Genomic DNA, 27,303 nt, shown 5'->3' on the forward strand with positions numbered 1-27,303 from the left:
CGGCAATAATATCCCCATACCAGAGGAAATCCTAGCCTGGACTTCCAACAACATAACTTCAGAAACAATAATCCTGGGTGATGTTAATATAAACTGGTTAGATTTCTCACAGCAACACCCCCCCCCCCACCAACATTAACCTATATAACTATGGTCAGTTAATTGCTGACATTACCAGACCTAACAAAGACAACAGCCATGGAACAATCTTAGACTGGATCATGGCCTCTGACCCTAATAAAATCGCCACCACAGGCACCCTCCCAAATAGCATCAGTGACCACTTACCAGCTTTATAATATGCAAAACTATAACTACATTACATAAACATCAATACAAAAATAACAGAGACCTATCGCAGTTTTCCCCACAACCTTTAACAATTCCGTACAAAGCATTAACTAGGAACCCTTAAAAACACTCCCTCTAGACAATGCAGTACAATATTTCAATTCCTCATGCCTTAATATTTTGAACAGCCTCGCAACCCCCCCTCCGACTAAAACACGTAAAATCCTTACATGCCCATTGGCTCTCTAGAGCTACCAAACAGAACATGGTCACCAGGGACAAAGTCTGGAAGCTTTGGTGAAAGTACAAAGTACCCTCTGACCTCATAACCTAAAGACACCTCCACAACCAAGTAAAGCACCAAGTCACTAAGGATAAAAAAGAATACTATCATACTTTACAAAACCAACACAAACGTAACCCTAAACACTCAAGCAACACAAAATCAACATCCTTCTACGCCATGGATCAAAAACTAACCCCTGTCCAGACCCAGAAAAAACACTGTGGAAATTGCCACATTTTTCAACACTTACTTTATTAAAGTTATAGCTAATCTCACTACCAACTTCCCTCAAACTCATCCTAACCAACCCAACCCTCCTGCTACTACTACCTCCCCTGCCCATACACACAACTTCTCTCTAGCTCCTATTTCCACAGCCATAGTAAAGAAACTGCTTCTGAAATTAAAACCATGCACTAATGCCCCTGACAACCTGCCTCCAGAATTCGTACAAAAAGGAGCAAATTCCATTGCATACCGTCAGCGTACTTCTTAATAGGCCCATCCAAGAGTCTTATGTTCCTTCCATTTGGAAAAAGCATTTATTCTCCCACTCCACAAAGGAGGAAACAATACAGACATCTCCAACTTTTGACCCATTGCCATTCTTTCTCCTATATCAAAAATCCTCAAAAAATGTAGCCACAGCCAACTCCTTAACTATTTACTTGACAATAACACACTATCGCCAACCCAGCATGGTTTCAGACCAGGACATAGCACCACTACAGCTCTTATTTCCTTTAGTGACTCTATTAATCAGGCCCGTGATGCCAGAAAACTTGCCTCCTCCTTATTTCTCGATCTGTCCAAAGCCTTTGATACTATCTCCTACCCTCTTCTTCTTAGAAAACTATCCAACATAGGTATCTCTCCCGCTACCCTACACTGGTTTTCCAACTACCTCTCAGACAGGCAGCACGGTACAAAGTTGCAAAACTCCTTCTCTCCTTTCCTTAACACCACTACAGGTGTTCCCCAAGGGTCTATCTTAGGCCTACTACTTTTCAGCATTTTCAACAATGACTTCTACTCTAGTCTCTCTCAAGGAGTAGTCATCGAATACGCGGATGACTCTACTGTCATCTGTACTGCCAACTCCTCACACGAACTTCAGAAACTTACCCAAGCAGCCCTCAGCTCCACTGAAATTTGGATGGCTAACAACCATCTAGCATTAAATCCTAAAAAAATCTAAACTAGTGTTATTCACCCATAAAAGTCCATGGCCATAAACAAAGACACTTTCTCTGTTCTCTCACATGACAATACTTCTACTGAAATTGTCACTCATACTAAACTTCTAGGTGTCACCATAGATGAACACCTAACTTTGAACATGCATATTCAAAACAACATTAAAAAAGCTCACCAGAAATCGGGAATGTTACATCGACACAAAGAATTCCTCAACTACTCTTCCAAACTAGCCCTTGCCTCCTCCTTCTTGCCCCCCTCTCTACTTTACGGTGCTCCTCTCTTCACCAATATACACATCAGTCTTAAATCCAAACTATACTTATGCTATAACAAAATTGCAAAGTTTATCACCAATGAACGCAACTTAACTCACCCACTGCACCTCTCTTCAATTACTGAACTGGCTAGAACTACCTCATCATCTTACTTATATTCAAATAACTACTGCCCATAAACTAATACACAACCCATCCAGCTGTCCTTTCTAATCTGTTTACTCTATACCACCCAAATAGGCCTCTTTGAAAATCAGATGCTCCTACAGGGAGAGAAACCCAACCTTTCCACTGGACAATGGCTCCACTCCTTTCCCACTGCTAAACTATGGAACTCTCTCCCACCCTCACTTAGTTCCACTAGTAATATATCTATCTTTAAAAAGTCTTTGAAACATCATCTCTCCTCCCACCGGCAATGCCCTTGCGCTAACTCCTTGCAGCCCACAACCTGACATTGTCTCTTCCCTTCTTCTACTCCCACCTTTCCTCCCTCCTTCCCTTACTACCTCCTACACCTTCACCTTTACTCCTTGATAGGATACCCTTGTGCAAATGTACTGTCAATTGGTATTTCTGACAACTAGAGTGCCTCATTCTGTATCAACAATTATGTTGTACTGTCAGTAGTCAGATTTACTCACAAGTGCACTGCCTTTCTTTCTTTCTTTGTCAAAACTCGTATGCAATTTGATCTGTTATAATTGCTGTGTTTTTATCAAATTTTATGTATTGTATTGTTATTTGAGCTTTCATCTAATTGCACTTATTGTAAATGTCACTGTGGAGCTTTTCTCCCCGGGCCTCCACTGAAAATGGGCACTTTTCGGCCCAGTGGACCTTCCAGTTAAACAAATGCAATAAATAAAAATAAATAAGCATAGGGATTTATCTGCATATACAAGACTGTGCCAATGAGGACAGCATGAATGTTCATGGGGAACATACCTCATTGCAGCAGTAGAACACCCTGGTCCTCTGTAGACTCCACAATGATAACGTATGCCCTATGGGCACTAGTTAAACAAACCAATGGGGGTGGGGAAGGCAAGCAAAGTACTATGAGGGAATGTTGAAAAAGCTACCTCACTGCAGCAGAGCTACAGCTTGGTCCTATGCAGACTCCACAATGATAACGTACACCCTATGGACACTAGTTAAACAAGCCAATGGGGGTGGGGGAGGCAAACAAATTACTATGAAGGAATGTTGATAAAGCTACCAAACTGCTGCAGAGCTACAGCTTGGTCCTATGCAGACTCCACAATGATAACGTACACCCTATGGACACTAGTTAAACAAGCCAATGGGGGTGGGGGAGGCAAACAAATTACTATGAAGGAATGTTGATAAAGCTACCAAACTGCTGCAGAGCTACAGCTTGGTCCTATGCAGACTCCATCCTGACAAGTCTTTTACATGCTGGGCAATCAAGCCAATACCTGGGATGCTCTACACACACACTGGACAAGTTAGGCAACTGAGCATAATATATAATAAAAGAAACTATAAAATATTGTTGCATCACACAACAACAAAAAATGCCAATATCCCTGCACAGTGCATTCACAAAGAAATCATGTTCATTAAAAAGTGCAGTGAACGCATGTTATATTTAAGTCCCTTTTTATTTAAGGTCTCCATTAAATTTCTAGGCTGTGCAGACAGTTTGCTGTAGACTGATTTAGACACAATAAAATCCAGTAAACTGTATCCATGACAACTCATCTGCAGGAAAAATTATTTCCTCAGTGTATCGAAAGACACCTCTTCCACCCCATTTCTTTGATACATGAGACAAGAACCAGGAAAACCTAAAGTATACACTTGAGTTACTGACTGGAGCATTGCACTTGTAAACTAATTTCTCCAGTGCTCTGTTCTTCAGTTATTAACCCATACATCATACAAAGTATTTCATCAGTGCATAAGAACTCTTAGTTTTATAAAACAGCAAATAGCAAATAAATATGTTAAAGACAGGCAAGGAGTCAAGTCAGAATATAGATTTTATCTCTGACTTAAAGCAGCTAAATGCGTGCACACACACACACACACACACACACATGCAACTACATGGAAGTGTTTGTCACTTTCAGCGCAAAATGCAAACAGTCACATTACTGAAACAACACACTGGATAAAGTCAATACCACATGTAATGGCCCACAGCCTGGAAAAATATGTATCAGTTCAACACTATCTGAAAAAAACAAAGAATCATTTTTACATCTCATACAAACAATGGAGAGGGTGTGAAATGGAAAAATAAGAAACTTGATAACCATATGATTAATTAGAATCCAACAGCCACTGCCAATGTATTAGGGCTGCCCTCAGCAAACACAGGGAAAAGCAATCAATTTTCAAACAACACAGAAGATCAGAGGAGCAGACTGTACCACAAAACGCTGAGAATTGTTGCAAAACCATAATATAAACAGGGTAACTAACTGTGAGTGGCATTGACAGATTTATCGGCATAACTATGCAAAGCTCACATCTTCAGAAGCATAACTAAGGCAAACATCCAAAAAAAGAACAGCAATCTTTGTTTAAGTGTCAGACATAACCTGGAGAAGCCAGCCTCAGCTCAATCTGGATATTACTGTCCTTACTGTTGCTCTGGGAGACTCACTGCATACACTGCTGGTAAGTGAATAGGGAAGCACTCATTTGTTTGAACCAGGAGCCAGAGAAACTGACCTATTTAAACACAATGCTTCAAACAAAAGCGCATCCTTTTGCTTGATCTAGATTTAGATCTGTTGAAGTACATGCTAGGGTAGGTAATTATGAATTAAGGCAAATGGCAACTTCTCCAGCCAGAAACAAAATCAATGCAACAGAAATCTTAAAACATAAATTATGTCCCTCTACAGTTCTACAAGTGTTTGTCACAGTAATTTAAAAGCTTTCATAACAATGACAGGAAAAATTCTCAACTATCCCCTGAAAACACACCCTCTCTCTCTATATATGTACATATATATATATATTTTTTTTTTTTTTTTTTTTGTGTCTTTCGGCTTTTCCCAGTTAGGGGTCGCCACAGCGGAACTCCAGTCCGCTAATGATTGGTAGTTGATTTTTACGTGCCGAGTTACCAACCCTGACGCACAACCTTCAACGAAGACACGCCCATTCACGCATGTCTCCACACAGAAGACACTCTAGCTGAGAATCGAACCGGACAGCATCTTACTGCGAGGCGGCAACGCTACCGCAGCACCACCACCATTACATACTCATCCCTAGTGTTGACTTGTGGTTTATTACCAAGATGCCTAATCATTGTCCAGTCAGGGAGTCAACGGCTGGGATTTAAGGGAATATGCTAATCACATAAGCAAGGCTTGCTCAGTTTGGAGGTACAAGACGGTGCAGACACTAATTATGTTTCTAAAGTAAGGTAGGTGGTACTTTCAGACAGGTTTTTGCACTCTGGTTTACACAGTGGAACAACACAGCAAATATGCCTGCAGACACATGCATGCAGTGAAACATGTACACAAACGTGCACAAGATCCACAGAATGGCCAAGTACCACCTTGCTTGAATCGCAAGACAACTGAAAATGCTACTTTACAGACTATTCCTTCCCAAAATAAAGCAACACATATAGAAGGTATACTGTGTGTGCTATCATGATCCTTGGCAGAATGGTGCAAAGTGCCATATAAAACTATATAGCTATACAGCATCTGTAACTACAGTGGAATGACATCAACTTATGTGGACACCTGACAGAAGCACAATATTGGGGAAGGAGTATATAGGAAAACAGGAAAAGGAGGAAGGCAGGGTTTTTTTTTTGGGGGGGGGATAGCTCTTTTCATATAGGGAAAAGGTAATGGGGAAGGAAGGAAAATAGACTAGGTCTGTGTGCATGGGGAGGCAATCACATATAGCAGTTGGGGTAACTTTGGATGGACAGATACAAACAGTGGGTAGACAAATAGTGATTGGAATGGCTGAGCAATGTACAGAGTATGGGGTGTGACAATAGTAAGGGGTTACATCAAAATAGGGTACAGTATGAGCATCACTGTGGTGTCTACCACCCCAGTCAAGATGGAGATTACTGTAATCCATCCTCAACTAATGGATCAGGGTTGGTACATGTGCGGGCAACATCCTTCTCTGGTGGCCTGGCAATATGGGTCGACCACTGGAATGAATCTGCAATTTAATCGAGAAGGCTCTCCATTTTGGTTATTTATCTGCTGACAGCTCTCTCCAATGCAGTCTCCACCATCATGAGAGGTTGGGATCCCCACTTGTGAGGCACTCATAATTTCAGCAACCTCCTTAATTGCAGCATCAGAAGGGGCAGACCACTGCTGAGTTGCCTGCTTGAGGATATACATTATGCATACCTGCATGAAGAAGATGCAATTGGAATTTTGTCCTAGGTGTACCTATCTTAATGCATGTCAGCACTTGCCAATAGAACTAAACTTTATTATCCACTAGAATCATCTGTCTCTTGAGATAGGTGACAGGGTTCAAGTTCGATTATGCTGACAAAGAAAAGATCAATTCACAGAACCGTGACAGGAGTAAAGTAACATGTTACAACAACATTGACAACCTTCAGTCCTTCGCATATGTCTCAGCAGATGTATCCCATGATGAAGGCAGGTGTTCCCTGTATATAAATTAATAACTCTATAAAGAAATAAGAACCCCGATATACACGGGGATACAGCAGGAGCATTGCAGGCACCTTAATGTAGAACAGAATAATCCACCATACTACATGTCTCTGCAGAAACCTACTATAAATATGACTAGCATATTACACTTTGTACCATCACCATCTTTACTTGACCTACAAGCAGCACACAGGAGGCCCCATACATTTGCTCCCTTACATGCAGATGTAACTTGGAACTAAGGAATCAATTGAGGTCTGCCAAAATATCATGCAGGCACAGTCTGCAGCTACCCAGTCCAACATGTGACATGCTGCTGTACAGAGAAAGACCTGCCTGTAACAACAACAGTTCCCTAATCACACCAAAAAAAAAATACAATACATTTCACTTACAATAACATTCAGAGCACTGCTGCTTAACCTCACCCTCACAAACACAGTGATCACAGGTCATCATACTGATGACTGCACTGCACGCCCTGTCTGGGTGATGTCAATGACTATGGTCAACACTACAACCAAGTTATACCAGGCATTAATTCTATGCACTTCTGGACCATCACAGGGACACAAAACTAGAACCCTGAAATGACCATGAAGGAGACAGAGCATGATCTTGCTCTCCTTTGTGCACCATGTAAGCACTCTCCACTGAGCAAATATCCTCATAAAATGGTTGTACATTCTTGAGAAGCAAAATGGTAGCTGTGAATCATGTGTGCATGATCTCTGAACAGTGGATAGCTCTGGAGAAGCCCTGCTCATAGTCACACAGTTCTCTCGTGCAGCTACAATAATGTTAGAAGCGTGCCTCCGCAGTAAGCTGTTCTTCATGTTGTACATGCATGGCAGCAAAATAAAATGATTCAGTCGTTCATAGTACTTGACCTTATTTGCTTATATGCTATAAAGCCATGTAGTTCGAGAATGCAATGACATGTTGTATGCTAATTCATGCAAATTTCAGAAAGTTACTTTGGAGATCTGGAAAGCAGTGTTTGGAGGAATACCTGCATTTTCAGGATTTATAGGCAGCTATGAGTATGTGCAGTGTAATCTGCAAGTGTGTAGAAAGCTGTCTTTGTCCACCTTCCCAAGGACAAGCACCCTTGGACATGAACTCAGTTTATTTAAGGCTAGTAATATGAATGTGTTCATCTGCATGTCTTGTGTATGTAACTTACAATAACAAGAAGGTAGATCATGATATTTGAACAACCTGTACATGCCTCTTATGGAGAAGGTATGCCCTGTTTACAGTATACGATGACCAATGATGTTGGCTACAGCATTCTTATGCCTGTATATGTGAATCCTTCCTACTGCAGCACTGTATAGCTGTGTCACCTGTGTTTTCACCAGGTATTCCCCAATGTTGGCACCAGGAATGACTGCCTTTTTCCCTATACTCACCTGTTGGTCCAAGGAAAGAGGTAGGGCCCCATAAGTACAGCCTGTGTGTTAGTGTAAGGCAGATGTTTGTGATCCCATCTGTCCCTCCAACTACAGTGGAAAACATCCTCACAGCTGCCCTTTTGCCTATAGCCTGTTATAGCTAGGTTACCCCTGTGTCTGTATTTGTTATCCTACTAGTCCAAACACATACATTCTATAGCCATGTTTCTTGTGTTCACAGATATCTGCATGTCTGGAGGTCGATATGGATGACAGAAGATGGACAATTTCTTCCCTTCAAAAAAAATGACATCCTGCTCCAGACATTCAGGACTCCTGGACAGCACCTGCTGAGGACAGGGAGTACTTGGCACCTTTTACAGGACCAGATACAGCAGATATGATTTTGTGACATCACTGCTGTAAGCAGTTGAAATCGCACATTACAACAATACAGTAAGAAAGCCACACACATGCCATGCCACAGCACATTCCATGGCAAGTGAGAGATCAACCACAAGGTGGGGACACCTAGGTGCAGTAGACTAAAAGGGCCAGAATAATTCCAGGTATACCTGCTGGGGCACAATAGTACTGGGATCATCCCTGGAGAACTTGACAGTGGCAAGAGGATGGAACAACCATTATGCATCTCAGCAAATGATGTACCACGTTAGTAACATAAGAGATTTCTATACAACAGCTTGGCAGACATAGTTCATGCATGGATCATAAAATACACCACTTATGTTTGCAATAGCAGAGGCAGGTCTCCAGACACAGGGTGACATCAGAGATAGGTTGGCACTGTATGACACAGCTTGAATGGACACCCTTACTGTGTGTGCCACAGGGCCACAGCTGTAACACAAGTACTCATGCCACAGGCATAGCATGGGTACTCATGCCACAGGGTCACAGGTGTAGCACAGGTACTCACTCTAGTGTGTCTTTTGTGCATTCACAGTGCAGAGCACAGTATTAGTATGACAACAATAGTAAATACTGAAAGGCACAACAACTAACTTGACGTTTTAATAAAAAACAATACAAATTTATTCAAGTGCCTTCCAAAAGCCATTAAGATTTTGAATAATTTTTTTATTGTTTTTTTTTTATTATTAAAATATTGAGCTAGTTGTCATGCCACTGGTATGGTAACACCTGTAGAGGTTGTGGAAGGATAACAAAGCTCATGTTGACACATGTACAAGGATTAACAGTGGTGACAAGTCACAGTCATGTGATACAGTAGCACTTTCTGCCCTCAGATGAGCCTGATGTTGTCTCTGTGCTAACACTCTGTGTTGCTGTGAGCACCAAAGATTGCTCCATCTGCTTCTGATGTGGGTATACCAACCACAGAACAGTATCTTAGGAATGGCCAATGTTGTCACATGTCACAGTTGGTCCCTGACATGTGGATGGCACCCAGGATTAATCAGGTTGTGTTAAACTATCATACAAGCACTATGTGCAGCTACCCAGTCCACCATGCAATTGACTGGTGTATTGCATGGCATTCATGAGAATGTCACCCAGTAATGGCAGCTGATCCATAAGGACATAGAGTATTTTTGGTCTTATGAGGTCCGTGGTGGTGCACACTGCTTCCATGTCCACCACCATGCAAAGGATTGCCAGTCCTCCCATGACTACCATTCCCCCTTCACTGCCCAGGACAGGATAGGGAATATAAACAGGGTGGTCACTGCAAGGTACACAGTCTTCACCTGTGCCAGACATGCATGGCAATCTGTTACCCCTCATCAAAAGTGACGGCTACACCAGCTACCAATGGTAGGGCCTATCACCAATGAGATTCATCCAAGCCATGGTCCCACATTAACACACCCTAACATGGAAAGCATCAAGTTCTACAACACCAGGGCACTGAATTGGTCCGAGCTCATGCTCACATAGTTGCACCCTATCCACATCACATTAGGATGAAATCTGTGGCACAGAGTACATACCACATAGCTTCTGCCTTATGTGACATACCTCTCCCACTTAGTGTGTGCTGGCAGCCATATATATCAATGTGTCCCTAGCCACCTGTGAACATGGTGATAACTGACTTACTGCAGACTTCCTCTTCTGTGGTGTATGTGTAGATATCTGATGCACTGTGTCCTGACCATGGAATGACCAGCACAGCCTGATATTAACACGCATGCATTACAGCTGTATGTCATATTAACATGGCATGCACTACAGCTGTATGCCACTGTATCCTGATCAATGTCTATAGCTCTTACCTAGATGGCACTGCTTCATTTGGGCTGCCACATACTGTGCCCACATCTGTCTGAAGGTATGTGTGTCATAGCTGCTCTTTATTTTGCAACCCACTGTCATTGGCTGATGATGTTGCTGCACCTTCAGTTCAAATTTTATGTTTACATAATCCAAATATAGGCATACCCCAAGGTGCACCTTCAGTGTAAGTTGTATGTTTGAATGGTCCAAATGTATTCATACCCTGAGGTGCACCTTCAGTGTAAGTTGCAAGCTTGCATAGTCCACATGTATCCATACACTGAGGTGCATCTTCAGTGTAAGTTGTACGTTTGCATGGTCCAAATATATCCATACCCTGAGGTGCACCTGCAGTGTAAGTTGTATTTTTGCACAGTCAAAATGTATTCATACAATGAGGCTGGCCTGGCTGCTTCCTCAAGATTATATAATGTAGTACATGTTAGAAGCATCTTGGAGGCTGTGGCAGGGACATACTGCAATGTCCCCTGATGTATTAAGGCAGAAGAACTAGAATTTGAGTTGGTTGAACTTATTCCCAATGTTGTTATGGGTTTACATGTCTTTTTAGTTATACTGGAGTTTGGCAATGCTCTCTAAGTTCCTTACAGACATCATTAGCCAGGGCAATTAACCAGCATCATCACCAAAGCTGTTGCAACACATGTTGGAGGTGGGTCATTGCTACATTTGCACACACTATAGGTGTAGCTGTATACATTCTTTTAGCTACAGTGACATAATTACCATCCAAAGGGCCCAATGCAATGTTAATATGCACGAAGCAGCAGTACATGTGAAGTGCATGTCATATCTATAAACATACACACACATACTGTCTGGGTGATATGTGGACTCATTGGTTGTAATTGTAAGTGCATCACATGCTACCAGGTAGTCTTAAGAATTGAAGCCTTTCTGACTGATGTGTCTCAGAGACTGTGAACCAAGTAAAGTTGTCACTGCTGTATGTGTGCAGTCCATGCCACCCAGTACCCGAGGAAGGTGAGTGATGAAATAAACAGGGTGATATTCTCCTGTGGTGTGCTTGGGAATTTGATATGTTCATCCCAAAGTAAAAGGATTATTTTTGGAAACTTGCACAGTTTCCTAGAGACAGATGATTAAGAAATAGCTAATGTCTTCGGATGGTCACTGAAAGATCTGTAACTACAATGAAAAGCACTGTACAACGTTGGCCTCCACAGGGACATGAATACCAGATACTTTTGTAGATCTGTGGGTAATAAATATTAACCAAGCTGAGTACTATGTCCTAATCTAGATGAAGCTCAATCAATAGACTCTGTATTTCAGAAAAGTTATACTGCTACCTGCTGTCACTAATGATTTCCGTTTTTGTTAGGCACCTCCTTGTGTATACAAGTAGGAATTGATAGGGCTAATGGCTACCAAATGTTGCTGCACCATTGCTATTGTAATCTGAAGCATTTCTGCTGTCTGCAACTTTGATATTTTCAACATGATTTACACTTTTACTGACTGCCACACACTGCTGAGCAATACCCCCATGACTGTGAATCTCATCTGTGTTCACACTGTGTACATTTTCATGATATTATGGCTTCACTTCCCTACCCAGTTTTACATGCATGTTATTATGCTGTAATTTGCTTATATCCTCCATAAAGCACTTGTGCTGACAGTACTACACAGAAACAGATTATTATGAACTGCTTCCAGCCTGTGCATGGCCATTCCCTGCTTAACTGTGCATTTCGCAGTTCATAACTTATCTATGAATTTTTCCAAGCTTCAGATGCTAAACTGGGAAACATGGGTAGGAAATTCTTTCAGTGATGGATATCAGAAGGTGTCTGAACTTACTGTAGGGTAGGAAAAATGACTGATGCGATAATGCAGAGATCAGTACCACTAACTGACAACCAAATAATTGTACAATCAAAGCCAGAGAGTCATCAGAAAGGATAAAAACAACCTTCTGCTGAGGGCACCAAAGCATACCACACAGCCTAGAGTCCAGGGTTCTGTAAAAAGAAGAAGAAAAGATTGAATAGTGATTTAAAGAGAACGACATTAAAAAAATCCATCACTGGAAACTAGTATATAAAAACTGAATGAGTGATTATAACAACTGAATGACTGATTATAAGACCTACACTGGTTAGATGCAAGTCTGACAACAGAAAGTGAAAAAACAATAAAAGTAAATAAACAAAGAATGACCACTGTATGTATCCAAAGTCTACACAAAACTGCAGTGGGAATGTATACATATGCTGTAATATAACGCTGAATCTTCTATTGATGTGTGTGAGTTTTACATGCTCTGTGTACTACATTGTATATATGCATATGTAAATTCACCATAGTGTATGGAACATGGTGAGTTTCTCCCCTGAATTCCCCTGAAAAGGGGGCTTTGTCTATTCAGACTTTCCTGGTAATCAAAGGCAAATAAATGTCGTTCCCATAACCAAACTGTTATCTTCTTTTTATTTCCCATCATACTGTCTGCTACAAAAAGTACACTTCTTAATTAGCAAGAACTTTTGCCTATTCCTATTTATTGTCAGCAAGAAAAAAAGGTATTAAAGTGTGACATATGACCCTACCCTACAACACTGCAGTTTCTGACTTTATGTTTGGTAAAAAGGCCCAAGACAATACAGCGCTCGAGTCTGCAGTCCCTTTTGATATCTGCTGCTAAACCAGCTACACTTACCCCATTCTCTCTGTGCACTGTGTGACCAGTGCTTCCCTTTATGCACTGTGTGACCAGTGCTTCCCTTTATGCACTGTGTGACCAGTGCTTCCCTTTATGCACTGTGTGACCAGTGTGTCCCTTTATGCACTGTGTGACCAGTCTTCATGTGCGGCAGTACGGTGAAAAAGCCATCATCAGTAAATAATACAATAGTCTCCAAATCAGACAGTGACAAGTAAAGCCCACCTCAATCAGCACAGGAGATAACGCTGCTGTCAGGGATACTAAAATGGCTCAGCTACACCAAAGGATGCAAGGAATCATCAAAGTGTCACAGAATTAAAAGGAGAGGGGGAGAAGATATTATTCTAATGCTTTCTGATGCATTGTTGCTACTGTTACATCAAATACAATTTTGCACAGTTTACTAAGAGTATATTATCTGATGCTAACCATTCTTTCTGCAGTAGAGACTTCCATTGAAAGATACTAGTCCTGTGTCACATATTTAGAATGTTCTCTCATACATAAAGGATAATTAGAGGACTTCACTTTAAACTGTGGTAAACACATGACGTGTACAGTTAAAAAAATAATTAAAAATTATCACTTTTGCTTCAATACATTTGGTGAAACTCTGCAGTCTCTTATTTATTTATTTATTTATTGGCTTAGACCTTTAATTCCATCAAACTTTTGTGACCCATCCACTATTCACAGTTGCCAATGTTCTAATGATCACCGTATGGGAACACTGTTAAAACAGCAGGCCACTTTCACAGACTGCAAATGTTTTTGTTTCCCTACAACTACATGACTCACCTTCTTTATGGCTGCTTTGCTTGGTTTCATACCAAGCAGCCTTTATAGGCAGTCTTGGGAGGATATTCTCCATTTCTGTGCTGAAATCAAAGAGATGAATTAACACAGAATAAAATGCTGTAGCAGCATTAATTTATATCACAAACGTCTAAGCTGAATGCATATAAATTATTTCCTACTTGATGGACCTAAATGAATGTAAATCTAATATCGGACATTTTATTCTTACTTGTTCCCTGAATTTTGCAAACAAAATAGACACCATGAAACCTAGAGAAATAGTATATGCTATACTGCACAAACATCAGGTATGCAGATAGCAATGTTATTTTTTTATTATATTGGTCCTTTTCTCCTGTTTGGTGATCAGTCCCGCATTCTCTATTTCTCATTTATTCATTCTGAACCACAACTTTTACAGAAACGTGAAGGGTGAGAGCTGAGGTTCACAGCCATCATGCAATAGCAATTAGAAGACTTTTATAGATGTCCAAAATACCATCCCCACAACCGCCCCCATCTAGAAATTAAAGTGCAGTTCCTACTATGCTAAGCCCTATAGGAGTGCATACCTCTGCAGACCTGCAATTCTGTTTTCCTGCTATACACTCTTTAGTGGGCTCATGCCCCCTGAATTCTAAAATAAAGCAATGCACTTGTACACATTCCTCACATGGCAAACCTATGTCAGTATCCAAAAACAACAGGACGACGCAGGAAAGGCTCCAGGTTATAAAACAATTAATCAGGCACAAGCGCTTTCACATCTGCTTCTTCAGGTGCATAAAAACAAAATGAAACCAGTCATATGTTTGAACATTGCTGAATGCATCACGTTAGCCTATGTCAGTATTATGTTAAAATCCCCCTCCCCATATATACAGGCAGACTATATACAATAAACCAATATTTAAGTGACTTTAGAGCAAGCCTTGGTTCAATTTGCACTTTGTTGGGATATATGAGCAAGTCAATGTTAGCCATTCCTACCATCTGTCACATACCAGTCCCTCTAGGCTGCAAGCACTTACTCACACCTCACAATCTGATATGCAGTCAGGGCCAACACTTCTATGCCAAAGAGCTAGCAAAGGCAAACATTTAGTACAGGGGAAAGGAAGTCCAGCTCCTTCTTCCCCAGTTCATAAAAAGGACTAGCATTAACAGCAAAAATAAAATGAAATGGATATAAGGCTACATCACATCTACTGACAAGGAACACAAAACTTATAACATACCTACTGCCATGGAAAACATAAAACCTATCTTTCTCCATTCCACAGAGGGGAAGGACCTTGACAAAGACCCTGAGTTTTAGTAGTGGCTCTGGCACTAGAATAGTCAGGCGGGGAGGGGTGCGAAGGAGTGACAGCCATTGGTTTGTCAATTCCAGCAGCAATGGTAGGATTTATTTATGCAATCTTGCACTCCCCCTTGTGATGCAGAAGCCCAGTCATTAAGCAGAAGAGAGCCAATACAGTCAGCTTACCAATGAGGGCAGGAGCTAACTGATGTGTGGTAACACATGTGATGTCAAGCAGACCAACCAAGTTAGGGCATACCAAAGTTTCCCTGTTGTACTAAGCCAGTGTATATGACACTGCTGTGATTGCTTCACTTGCTACTTCCCCTTCCCACAGTTGCAGAGGTCCCAGCCCTACTGGGGGCAATTAGTGTACGAACAGTTGAAGTAACAGCGAGCAGCCGATGCTCAGCTGGATCAGTATGCAAAGGTAAGAAAGAGACTGAAGATTTACTTGACATGACAGCACACTCTTTTTTATGATGTAATACTATCTAAACTCTGAACAGAATATATTTAGAACAATGAGAAGGGAATCAGGAAGGAAAAAAAAGGTATCTGAACATACCTACATGCCAGTTCCTAACGAGCTATTATGGAATGTTTTCAAAGTTTTATGGCACATTTTGTGTTCCTAATGAGGATAATGTGCTGACACTGGGAAACTTTAATTATGCATTTTGAAATGTATGCCCTGTTATAGAGCTGTGAAGTCCAGTCTCTCAAAACTGCCTTAATGTCCCTACTTCTATTACGCTGAAGCAAGAGACAAGCAACCACCAGTTTTGGTGTTGCCTGCTCTGAACTATGTCCTTCCTTGATTTGATGCTCATTTGTTACAGACAACAAAAACTGTATGCGTTAATGAACAACTTTATGAAACATTGCTAGGTATAGTACGGCAAGACTGTTGCTATTTCACACCTGGGATGACTGGTTATCCAGGATTCTATAGAATATACAATACAGTACTGTATGGATTCCCTTAAACTACAGTCAAGTGTGCTATATTTGAAAAACTAAACTGCACCCATTCTAAAGGTGATACAGAAATGCATAAAAATGGTATGGCAGGATATGTATACATACCAATATGGATTTAACTGTGTTTTATGATATTAGTCAACTGGCAACAAGTCTGGTTTCTGTCACCTGCCACCATTCACAATTTTAGCAGCTCACTTGTCTGTCACCTAATCATTTATTTCCTCTCTGGCACCTCGGCGTTTCGTAAAAAATCTACTACCAATCATTAGCCGACCGGAGTTCCGCTGTGGCGACCCCTTACCGGGAAAAAGCCGAAAGACAAACAACAACAACAAAGCATGCATAAAACGGCTTCTATGCTGGTTGCAGAGATTCAGCACCATGGACAGCAGCAAGAGTCACTGCAAACAGGATGCCTTTAGTTTATCAGCTGTACACAATGATTTTTTTTTTTTTTTTTTTTTTTTTTTTTTATCCAAAGGGAGGCGTGACAAATAAAAAAAAAAAGGCAAAAAACTCTACATGTCTCATTATCTCCACTGGGTTATATCCTCATTTGCCAAGATAAATAAAGCAGACAATCCACTAACTTTTTGACAGGAGCATGGGCATGTATTGTACTGCTGATTTTCCCACCCTACCTCAAAAGGTATTGTAATCTGATACGAGGGATTCGTCACACCTATTCTCTCTCTCTCTCTCCCCACTTCTGAAGAAAGGTTCTCACACACACACACACACACACACACACACACACACACACACACACACACACACACACACACACACACACACACACCACCCAGAAGAGGGCAGATTACATGTGGCTGCTCAGTTCTTTCTGCAGCAGCCCTCTGGCTCCTGCACTTCTATTCAAAATATGGCTACTCAGGATGGACAACCAAATGTGTGCCTCACTTAAGCAGATCAGACTGAAATATGAATGCTATAGGAAATGACCTGTGAAAAACCAATGTCTAACATAAATCCATTAAAATGTAATAGGACTCTTCCTGACAGCATACTGTTTCTATCTGAAATACACAAATAAAGGACAGGACATGTTTCAAGATTTGTTCATTAAATTAAACTTCTTTTTCTTAGTGGGTACTGTCAGATAGCCCATTTAAGGTATTTCTAAATGATGTTACCTCTTATTCTTACTCCTAAAGCAACATCCGCTTCAGTTCTTAAAAGTTAATTAACAAATTCTCCCCTTCCTTGTTAATTCAGCCAAGTATGCTTAAATTTCACATTCTGTTCTGTATAAACCTGAAGGTTTAAACCACACTTATGTAACTGAATTTGGGCATTAAGGCTACGCCCTGATGTTGGTGTATAATATGTGAATGACTCACTGTAAAACAGTACAGTAGCAGCAGTTTCACAATGCAAAATGCTGTAAGGTTTACATTCTGCAGCATAACACTGCTGAATACTGGTATGGCCCTGTTTAAGGATAATGGGGTAAAACTAAACACTGGATAGACAAAGATACAGGAAAATATGAGTGGGGCTGGAAAGAAAGGAAAATAACATGCACTTTTTTTTATAGATTTCAAAAAACAAAACAACACATGATTTTTGATGTGCATCCTCACCTGTAAATGTACGAAAATGTTATCTTCTGAACAGTACAGCTTCTCCATGTTCATTCTCTTTATTTAGGTGAAGCACATACATTGTACGCCACTTTTTACAATTTTTTTTCTCTTTAAGAAACTCCTTTTGAATGTTCACTGTGAAATCTAGGCAGTTTGTCACTCAAAATTTAGATTAGCACACACACACACACACACACACACACACACACACACACACACACACACACACACACACACACACACACACACACAGACTTGCAACAAGCAAAGCTTACTAGATTGCCACAACAGAAATGAAGAGAGAGTATGAGAAAAGACGCTATAGGTGAAATTCGTATTATAATCTGAATTTCTCTCCTTTTGTATCTACTCATATAATGCCAACAACAGAATAATACGTCTTATATTAAGTCAAAATAATTGAAAATGGAGATGCATTTTGAAATTACGGGATTGTTTTCTCTGTCTGACGAATTGCAATAGGCTTCATTTGAACATTTGAAAAGGGAGGATATAAATCAAGGAACAGCAGAACATTAGACAAAGAGACATCAGCAAATGCTAATGCAAAGAGTCTCGAAGGCATCCTTATAAACAGGAACGATTATTAACAGAAACTAATACTGCAGCTGTGTACACATGAAGGCCTGGACAAGGGCTGTTAACTTGGGTCGCAATATACTCAACCACCAGTTATATTTTAAACACTAAGGAGAAGGCATTTAAGAGGATAACTACAGCACATATTTTTAATTATCTAAAGATATCTCAGATTGACTCTCAGATTCCAAGAAACTATATTACTAAAATGCAGATGATAAAACTGTAACATGCCTCTATGAATGCTTGTTTGTTAGTTGAAGAAGTGTAATATGGTTTCTTTTTATTTGTTTCTGTATGTAGTTCTGCTGGCATATATTAAATGTTGGTTTCCTATGTATTTTCAATGTTATGTGTTTCAATGTTTTGAGTTTTCAGTGTTTTGAATTTTCAAGATTTTGGTCTCAGTGTTTTGAATTTCAATGTTATGGGCTTTCGATGTTCTAAAATGAATACACACACACACACACACACACACACACACACACACACACACATACACACACACTAACAGATATAGCTATAAAAACATATGCACACACACAGTACATATACCCTTCTATAATGTTGAATATTCTAATATATGCAAATCCAATACCCAGAATGGAGTTCTGAGGTGCAAACACATTTTGGTCTTATGTAATGGCTGGTATAAATGGGTAAAGTAAATGACAGACTTTTAAAGTGGTTTTCTGATATATTAGGATATAGATAGTGGCATTTGAAGAGTCAAGTGCTGCTATGCATTTTTACACTTGTCTACAGTAATGTATTTGGGCCGTTTTTTGATAAAAAGCTTTGTAAACCTTTTATTAAACCAGGATCCAAATAAATGCAGCACTTTCTACTGTGATGTTACCATGGGGTAATTTACGCTGTGTCCACAGACTTTAATGAGGCACCTTCTCACATGCATGGTGGTACGCCCATTGAAGTCTATGAACCCAACACATGTTTTTCCTACACTGATGCCACTAAGGTTAAAGTTTACTGTTTTTCCTCAGTGACTTCAATGTTTGGAAAGTTTTTTTAACTGTCTTTCTTGTTGAATGCACTCTAATGAGCAAAGGTGCTGTTCAGTAGTTTTTGCACCACATGCTGTGGTGCAAATATTAAGAATATTGTCGTGCAAAACAGAGCCATAACTGGCTCATTTAGTGCCCAGTCCCACCCAGCACCTTAGCACTTCAAGTGAAGAGCATGAAAAAAAAAAAAAAGAACATCAGCTGACTGTAGATTAAGCAGCTTGGTGTACTGGGCTTCCTGACAGTAAAAAAACATAAAACATGCCTCCCTCAGGACTTTCCACAACAGCCTATCCATGCCCCCCCCCCCCCCCAGACACCTTTTTCAAGTGAGGAGCAAAAAAAAGAAAAAATAAATCAGTGGTCCTGCAGCAGTTCTTGATCCTACCCTCTAACGCTCTGTGCCTGCCCCTCCCTTGCTACTCTATTGAAGTGAGGTATATATAATTGCCACTTACAAGGCAGGAAATGGAAACACAAGCTTATCTGTAGCTTTGTTTTGGTAATGCTGCCTTGCTACTACTGCATGACCAACTTCTTTCTTCTTGATCTCATTTACATAAGCTGCTGTCAATGTGACATAATATTTACTAACATTCTCACATTCGTAATCACTTGTTCGTCATTCACCACACTTGTTTACAATCCCTGTTCCTTATGCTCACCTGATTTTAATGAATTATGTTGGCACCACAACCACTCAGAAATCATCACTATTAAGCACCTTAACACCTCCCTTTTATGTATTCATTATTATTTGAAAGGTACCAGCAGATATGTTAACTCTCTCAGACTGAAGGATTCTGAGCCTACATCTTTCTCTGTGAACCATTATTCATTAAAATGATACATTCTTCCAGTGTCACTATACAATAACAGTAGAATATTCCAGCACCACTACACAATAAGTGCAGAATATTCCAGTGCCACTATATAATAGCTGTGGAATATTCAAGCACCACTATAGAATAAGTGCGGAATACTCCAGTGGCACTACACAAGTGTGGAATACTCCAGCACCACTATACAATAAGTGTGGAATATTCCATTGGCACTACACAATAACTGTGGAATATTCCAGTGCAACTAAACAATAAGTGCAGAATATTCCAGTGGCACTACACAATTATTGTGGAATATTCCAATGCCATTATAAAATAAGTGTGGAATATTCCAGCACCACTTTACAATAAGTGCACATTATACACAAGTACACTTCACACCAAAGTATACCTCCAGTGTTGCAGACTGGTTCAGAACTTTACCTCTACACATCACGCTCACAAGAAGGCTGCCTGCCTTTAGCGACTATATAAAAATATGTAGCACACACTTACAGTAGCCATAGCTAATCAGTAGCAGCGCACAAAACTAGGAACTCACTGGCAGTTGAGGAGCAATCTGAAACGACGAGTAATACAAATCACTGACTTACCCACACATTTTGCAGACTTCTACTCATTCTGTGCATGCATTTTTAGTTACGCAAATTAAATAAACAAATGAGTACACCAAATTTACAGTACACATAGGTGTTGAAGGCACTTGTCCTTAAGTATTGTGTCTCAGAATACCTCTCAGGACACTGTAGCATTGCACAACCAATGTCACCTTGTGTCCTCCTTTCTTAAAGGAAGTTTCTCATCTACAGGACTTTCAGAAGTCCGAAATACATACAAAATCCAATATGTTTTTATGTTGTCATCAGATCAGAACTATTTATTTTTGTTATAGTCATTAATCAATATGCTTCTAACAGGAAGTGGCAGTGTAAGTCCCTCTGTCCAGTTTTAACTGTGGGTAAAATCTAGTCAATAAATGAATAACTGGCCAATTTATTACGCTTATTATAATGATATACCCTCTACATTTCTGTCACATGTTCTGTAGTTGTAATACAAAAATAATTATAATAAAGTGAAAGGTCAGAACCATCAAACACTTCTAAGTTGCTCCTTATTTTCATGGTAATACACAACATACCCCTGTAGCACTGACGTCAGGGAGGAGGCGACAGCAACCGACGCCGGACCAAGACTTTGGAACTCAGGCCGACTGGGGAACCCAAGTGTAATGACTGCAGCAGTGTAACACAATGAACATCTGAATAATTGAGGTCTGGCAAAACTTGCAAGAAAACTCCAAAGTGCAATGACAATTAAACCTACTGCTGTGGGCCCTCATATGCTAAAAAGCCCTGTGCATAATTTCCCGTTAAAGTGACAAATCTTTACTGAACCATGTGATTCTTAATGCATACACCACTAATGTTCTATACAGAATGATTTGCAATCACCTCAGATTAGTGCCTCTGCTTTTCTTCTCTAATTACTACATAAATACAGCACAGTGCTGACCCAGTGAAAACAAATGGCCACATGCTTTTATTTGCTCTCTCATTTCTATATTAAGATAATCATTCATTCTGGACATCTTTGAGCTTTAAGCATTTCTAAACTTCATAGAACTGTCTGCAATTAATGGCACTACTGTAGACCTCTATCCATTTTTGCACAACTGTTTCCACAAATAAACATTTCTTTCTTTAGGTACTCCAGTACTTCTGAAGTGGCATCCCCTGATAGGCATCTAACCTTTAGAAGACAGTTTAAATAAAGTCACAAGCATTATGTATTATGCACTCCTGGAACATCTCTGTATCACGTTAGGCTCTCTGTAAAGGTTATGCTGCCTTATCTCTCCTGCTGATCTGAACAGCTTTATGACTTCCCTTGTAGCAGTTTTAGTACCTGTGTATTTCTCAGATAAAATTTCATTTCTGTTCTGCCATTCCAAGTGTGTTCTAACCAGTGATTTATACTGTGATGTCCACTCACTTATAAACAGTTTGTGCAGTAGAGCATCTAAAATACCTTCTTTGTCTATTCAGATGTTCCGTACCAAATATTTTATAATTCTTGCAAGTAAAACATGAGCAGTATGGGTTCATTTCACATATGGATCTATATCATAACATCGAAGTGTCAAAACTACAAATGTTACAACATCGAACCCAAAACCACAAAAGCTGAAAACCTTGAAGACTGAGAACAGCGATTTTTTTTCCCTGGGAAAAAAATCACTGTTCCAGTACAAAACGTGACACACACGAACACTACAAACTATTTCTAATGTGGGGGGCTGTGCCCCCCACACCCCCCTACTTAAATATACCAACTCCAAGATCGCACCACAGTGGAGGAAATAGCGAAGCCGTGGAAACGGCCCACCAAATTCTTTCCCTGGAAAAGAATTCTATGTTCCGCGGCTTCGATATTTTCAGTCTTCGATCTTTCAAGTTCGAGGTTTTGGTATTCAAACTTTTCAGCATTCGATGTTGAGATATACACTCTTAAATATCACACCTTTATTTTACTTAATTTTATTTACCAAAAACTGATTGACAAATATTAAGCCATTACATTTAATAATCTGTTTACAAATCAATTTTTGTGTCATTAACCATGGTGAAATTTCACAATGCTAAGAAAACATCTCCCAGATTAATTTAGGTATCCTTAGCAGTCAATACAAGAACCAGTGTCAGTTGTGAATTCATCTCATTTGTGCTAACAGCAGCACTTTTCAGACAAAAAAAAAATCATATCAAAATGTACAAATTTTCATTTATTCTTTTTTACTTTTGATTTCAAACAGTTTGAAGTTGCACTTGCAATGGTCACTATTTCCAAATAATACCACTGCAAACGTCTCCAAATCACAGATCAATCCGTGGTGTACTGCTCATTAGAAGAAGCAATGCAACAGAATCAATATGCAGTCACAGATTACAGTTTACGCAAACACAAATTATTTCAACATCTGCCAAAAGGTACAAACAGCAGCCACCTTTAAACGTCTCTGGTACTACAAAGATAGTATAGTAGTGTAAAATCGTACCATCAGAGTAACATCCTTCTCTTCACTGCAGCAGTTTTCATAACTGAAGGAATCTCCTGCAAAGGATAGCCCAATGTCTGCCAGTATATCAAAGACTTTAGTACTTAGAGGCACTGTATGTCACACGTATTTTCCCTGCACAAGGCACAGAGCATAAAGGTGATGTACGGACACACATTCTCAGAACTGAAAAAGCTCTGGGAGGACCAGAATGCCCCTAGTGGCAACGCAGAACATCTGCATCCAAAAGGAGGAAAGTGAGAAGAGCTCCTCAGCCAGGAGGGCAAACAGTGCAGCCTAGAGCAGAGGGGGCAAGAATGAGGGAGCAAATGCTGCAACGGTGAAGAGAAGGACATCTACTGTTATGTCTTTCCATATCACTGTCACACTGTTTCTTATGTAAGGAAGAGTACAAAAGCTCAAGACGAAACCTGGGAGGAGGATGGCACTGAGGAGCCCTCCAGAAACTCATGCAGTACAGCCCAGACATAGCCAGTTCTATCCCAAAAACTAATATCCAGCTTATAATGCTTAATGACGGTATGAACAGAAAACCAAGTAGCAGCCTTACGATGGAACTGGTATCCAGCCCCTTGAAAAAAGCACCAGAAGAAAAGCAGTTCTGCTACAATGAGCCTTTACTGATGAGGAAATACATTTACCATGAAAAGAATAAAAAAAAATGGCTTTAAAAGTCCAGAAAGAGAAGGTTTGCTTAGAAACAGCTTATCCCAAAGACCTGGGATGAAAGGAAAAGTACAGTTGTGTACACTTACCATAAATGCAGATTTTCGAGTGTATTCACTGTTGCAGTCATCACATTTGGGTTATCTGCTTGCAGTAGCCTTCAGTTGGCCCGATTATCAAAGTCTTGGGTCCTGCGTCGGTTGCTATGTCATCTTCCATGACATCAGGTAGTCAGGAGTATAAAACATGCAGCTGATGCCATTTTATCAGTTTTTCTTGCCCCAGATGTCAAGTGCCCCCCTAATGGGAAGCAATTAAATATATATATGCAAAGTTATACCTCCAACAAAAAAGCAAATACACCAAAAAGCTTTTAAGAACAGTAAAGGAGAATAGCGGTATAGCCAAAAGTCGTCAGGGGGCTGGAGGGAGGGTACGCAGGACTGCAACAGTGAATACACTCGAACATCTACATTTATGGTAAGTGTACACAACTGTACTATGTTCTTCGTGTTTCACTGTTGCAGTCATCACATTTGGGTAGATTCCCAAAGTTAGGGATGCGAGGATGTATTTTGATAGCATTAGGACCAGCTATAAGGCCCTGCAAGACTGCAGTGGCAAAGCCAGCTCTGGATTTAGAGAAAACTGGCAGATGGTAATGCTTGGTGAAAGTATGTACAGAACTCCAGATAGCAGCTTCTAGGATGTCCCTGGTAGGGACACCTCTGAGAAAGGCTGTAGAGGTAGATGTAGCCCTGGTTGAATGCGGTCTAATCACCTGTGGGATAGGTTTTCCCTGGTGCTTATAGCAGAAATGAATGCAATGGCCTATCCTCTTTGAAATGGTTTGCTTTGAAATAGCCTTCCCCTCTGCCCCTGCAGCAAATGCCACCAGTAGTTGTTCAGATTCCCTTTGAGGTTTAGTCCTGTCCAAGTAAAATCTAAGTTGTCTGTGCACATCTAAGGAGTGCAGTATCCGTTCCCCTTTGTTCTGTGGATTAGAAAAGAAGATTGGCAAATGAATGGACTGATTAAGAGCCACACTGGATACCACATTGGGCATGAAGGAGGGATTAGTCCTGAAAGACACTCTGTCTGCATGAGACATGATGAAAGGCTCCACTGCCGTAAGGGCCTATAATTCAGATACCCTTCTTGCTGAAGTGATTGCTAAAAGGAAAGCTGTTTTCCAAGAAAGGAATTTTAACTCTGCACTTGCAGCTGGCTCAAAAGGAGGAAGAGTGAGTTTTTCCAAGACAAAGTTAAGGTACCAGGCTGGAGTTGGGGCTCTCCTGGGTGGTCTTAAGTTTCTGGCCCCTCTGAGGAACTGCTTGAGCAGTGGTTGAGAAAAGAGGGGTGGATCCTGTGTTGTAATGTGCTGAAATGGCTGAGGTGTGAATTTTGATGGAGGAAAAGGAAAGGCCCTTGTGAAGCATCTCAGTTAAGTATTGAAGAATCTGAGGTAAATTGGGTACTGCTGTGGTCATCACATGAGTTTGGTTCCAGGCACAAAATCTATTCCATTTTTCAGCATAAGATTTTATAGTACTAGGCCTCCTTGCCTCAAAAATGATATCCAACACTTATTTACTGAGCAATGGTAATGGAGAGATTAGGTAATTAGCCAGGCTGCTAGGTTCAGGGTTTGAAGCTGGGGGTGCAGAATCAGGCTCTCCTGCTGTGACAGCAGGGTAGGGGTCTGAGGCAGGTGCCATGGGGCTAGCAGTGACACACTGCACAAGAGGGGGTACCCAGTGTTGGCATGGCCAGTTTGGTGCAATCAGTATCATCCTTGGTTTGTCCTGTTTGATCTTTAGTAGTACTTTGGAGAGGAGAGGCAGAGGAGAAAAGGCATAAACTGAAAGATTTTTTTCCAGCTGAAGGACAGAGCATCCACTTTCCAAGCTTGATTGTGGGGAGTCCTTGTGCAGAATTTGTCCAATTGGTAGTTCTGGGGGGAGGCAAACAGGTCTATATCTGGGCTCCCCCATTTGTTTATCAACATGTTGAAAATCTTTGGTTCCAGTTTCCACTCGTGTGGGTCCATGAGATTTCTGCTTAGTTCGTCTGCCAGTGTATTTAGTTTTCCTGGCAGGAATTGAGTCTGTAGATGTACTTGGTAGCTCAAGGCTGTGTTCCACAGAGCCATGGCTAGTCTGCAGAAGGGGTAAGAATGGGTACCCTCTTGCTTGTTTATGTACCACATAACAGTGGTGTCGTCCGTCTTTACCATTAATTGTCCTGGAAAAATGTGGTCCTTGAAGGCTGTCAGAGCATTCTGTACAGCTAACATTTCTTTTTGATTGATATGCAGGTGCATTTGACTTGGGTTCCATTTGCCTTGAATGCACTTCCCTGCCAGGTGAGCCCCCCCATGCATAGTCTGATGCGTCTGTTGTTAGGGTTTGGGAGGCAGGGGGTAGAGTGAATGGTAGTCCCTTGTTTTGGTGGCAGACCTCTGCCCACCAAAGGAATTCTAACCGTAGGCAAGGTATGATAGAAATCACTGCTTCTAGATCCTGAGAATGTTGACACCATAGGCTTTTTAGATACCATTGTAGTTTCCTTATATGCAGTCTTGCATATGGAATTAGAAGAATGCAAGAGGCCATGAACCCCAAGGCTTGCAGTATTTGCCCTGCAGATAGCAGGGTTTTTGTGGCCACTAGTTTGAAGTAAGTTGTCAAACTAATTTGTTTCTCTGGCATGAGGAAAGCCATCTGGGAAGTTGTGTTCACGCTTGCTCCCAGGAATATAATTTGACAGGGTACCAGATGTGATTTCTTTTAATTTATGCTGTACCCCAGACAAGTTAACACCTTTTGTACAAATGCCAGATGATTCAAAAGTATGTCCTAGCTTTCTGCCTGAATTAGACAATCGTCCAGGTATGGGTATATTTGAATATTTCTTTGCCTGCAAAATGCAATGACTGGAGCTAGGCACTTTGTGAATACCCTGGGCTCAGTAGATAAGCCAAAGGGCAGTGCAGAGAACTGATAGTGCAAGTAGCTTGCTTTGAAGCGTAGGTATCTTCTGCAAGATTCCCTGATTGGGATGTGCAGGTAGGCTTCATTTAAATCCAGTGTTGCTAACCAGGCATCTTTGCCTAGCATAGGAAGCAACTGGTGAAGAGTTAGCATCTTGAATTTTGGAATCACCAAAAAGGTGTTTTAAGATAGAAAGGTCCAGGATAGGACACAATGAGTTGTCTTTTCTGGGTACCAGGAAAAGTCTTGAGTAGAAACCTTGTCCCTTTTCTTCTTCTGGTACAGTTTGAATAGTCTTTATGCTTAAGAGACAGAGAGTACTTG

The 27,303-nt window shown here is 40.6% G+C and overlaps 1 protein-coding gene across 1 annotated transcript in view; it reads right to left on the minus strand.

Moving 5' to 3' along the window:
• PRKCE (protein kinase C epsilon) overlaps nt 1-27,303 on the minus strand; it is a 3,007,622-nt gene that overhangs the window by 1,935,526 nt on the left and 1,044,793 nt on the right. The gene's annotated exons all lie outside the window — the stretch shown is intronic.

Source organism: Protopterus annectens, chromosome 1.part0 (assembly GCF_019279795.1).
Source record: "Protopterus annectens isolate FY-2018-M chromosome 1.part0, PAN1.0, whole genome shotgun sequence".
Taxonomy (NCBI): Eukaryota; Metazoa; Chordata; order Ceratodontiformes; family Protopteridae; genus Protopterus; species Protopterus annectens.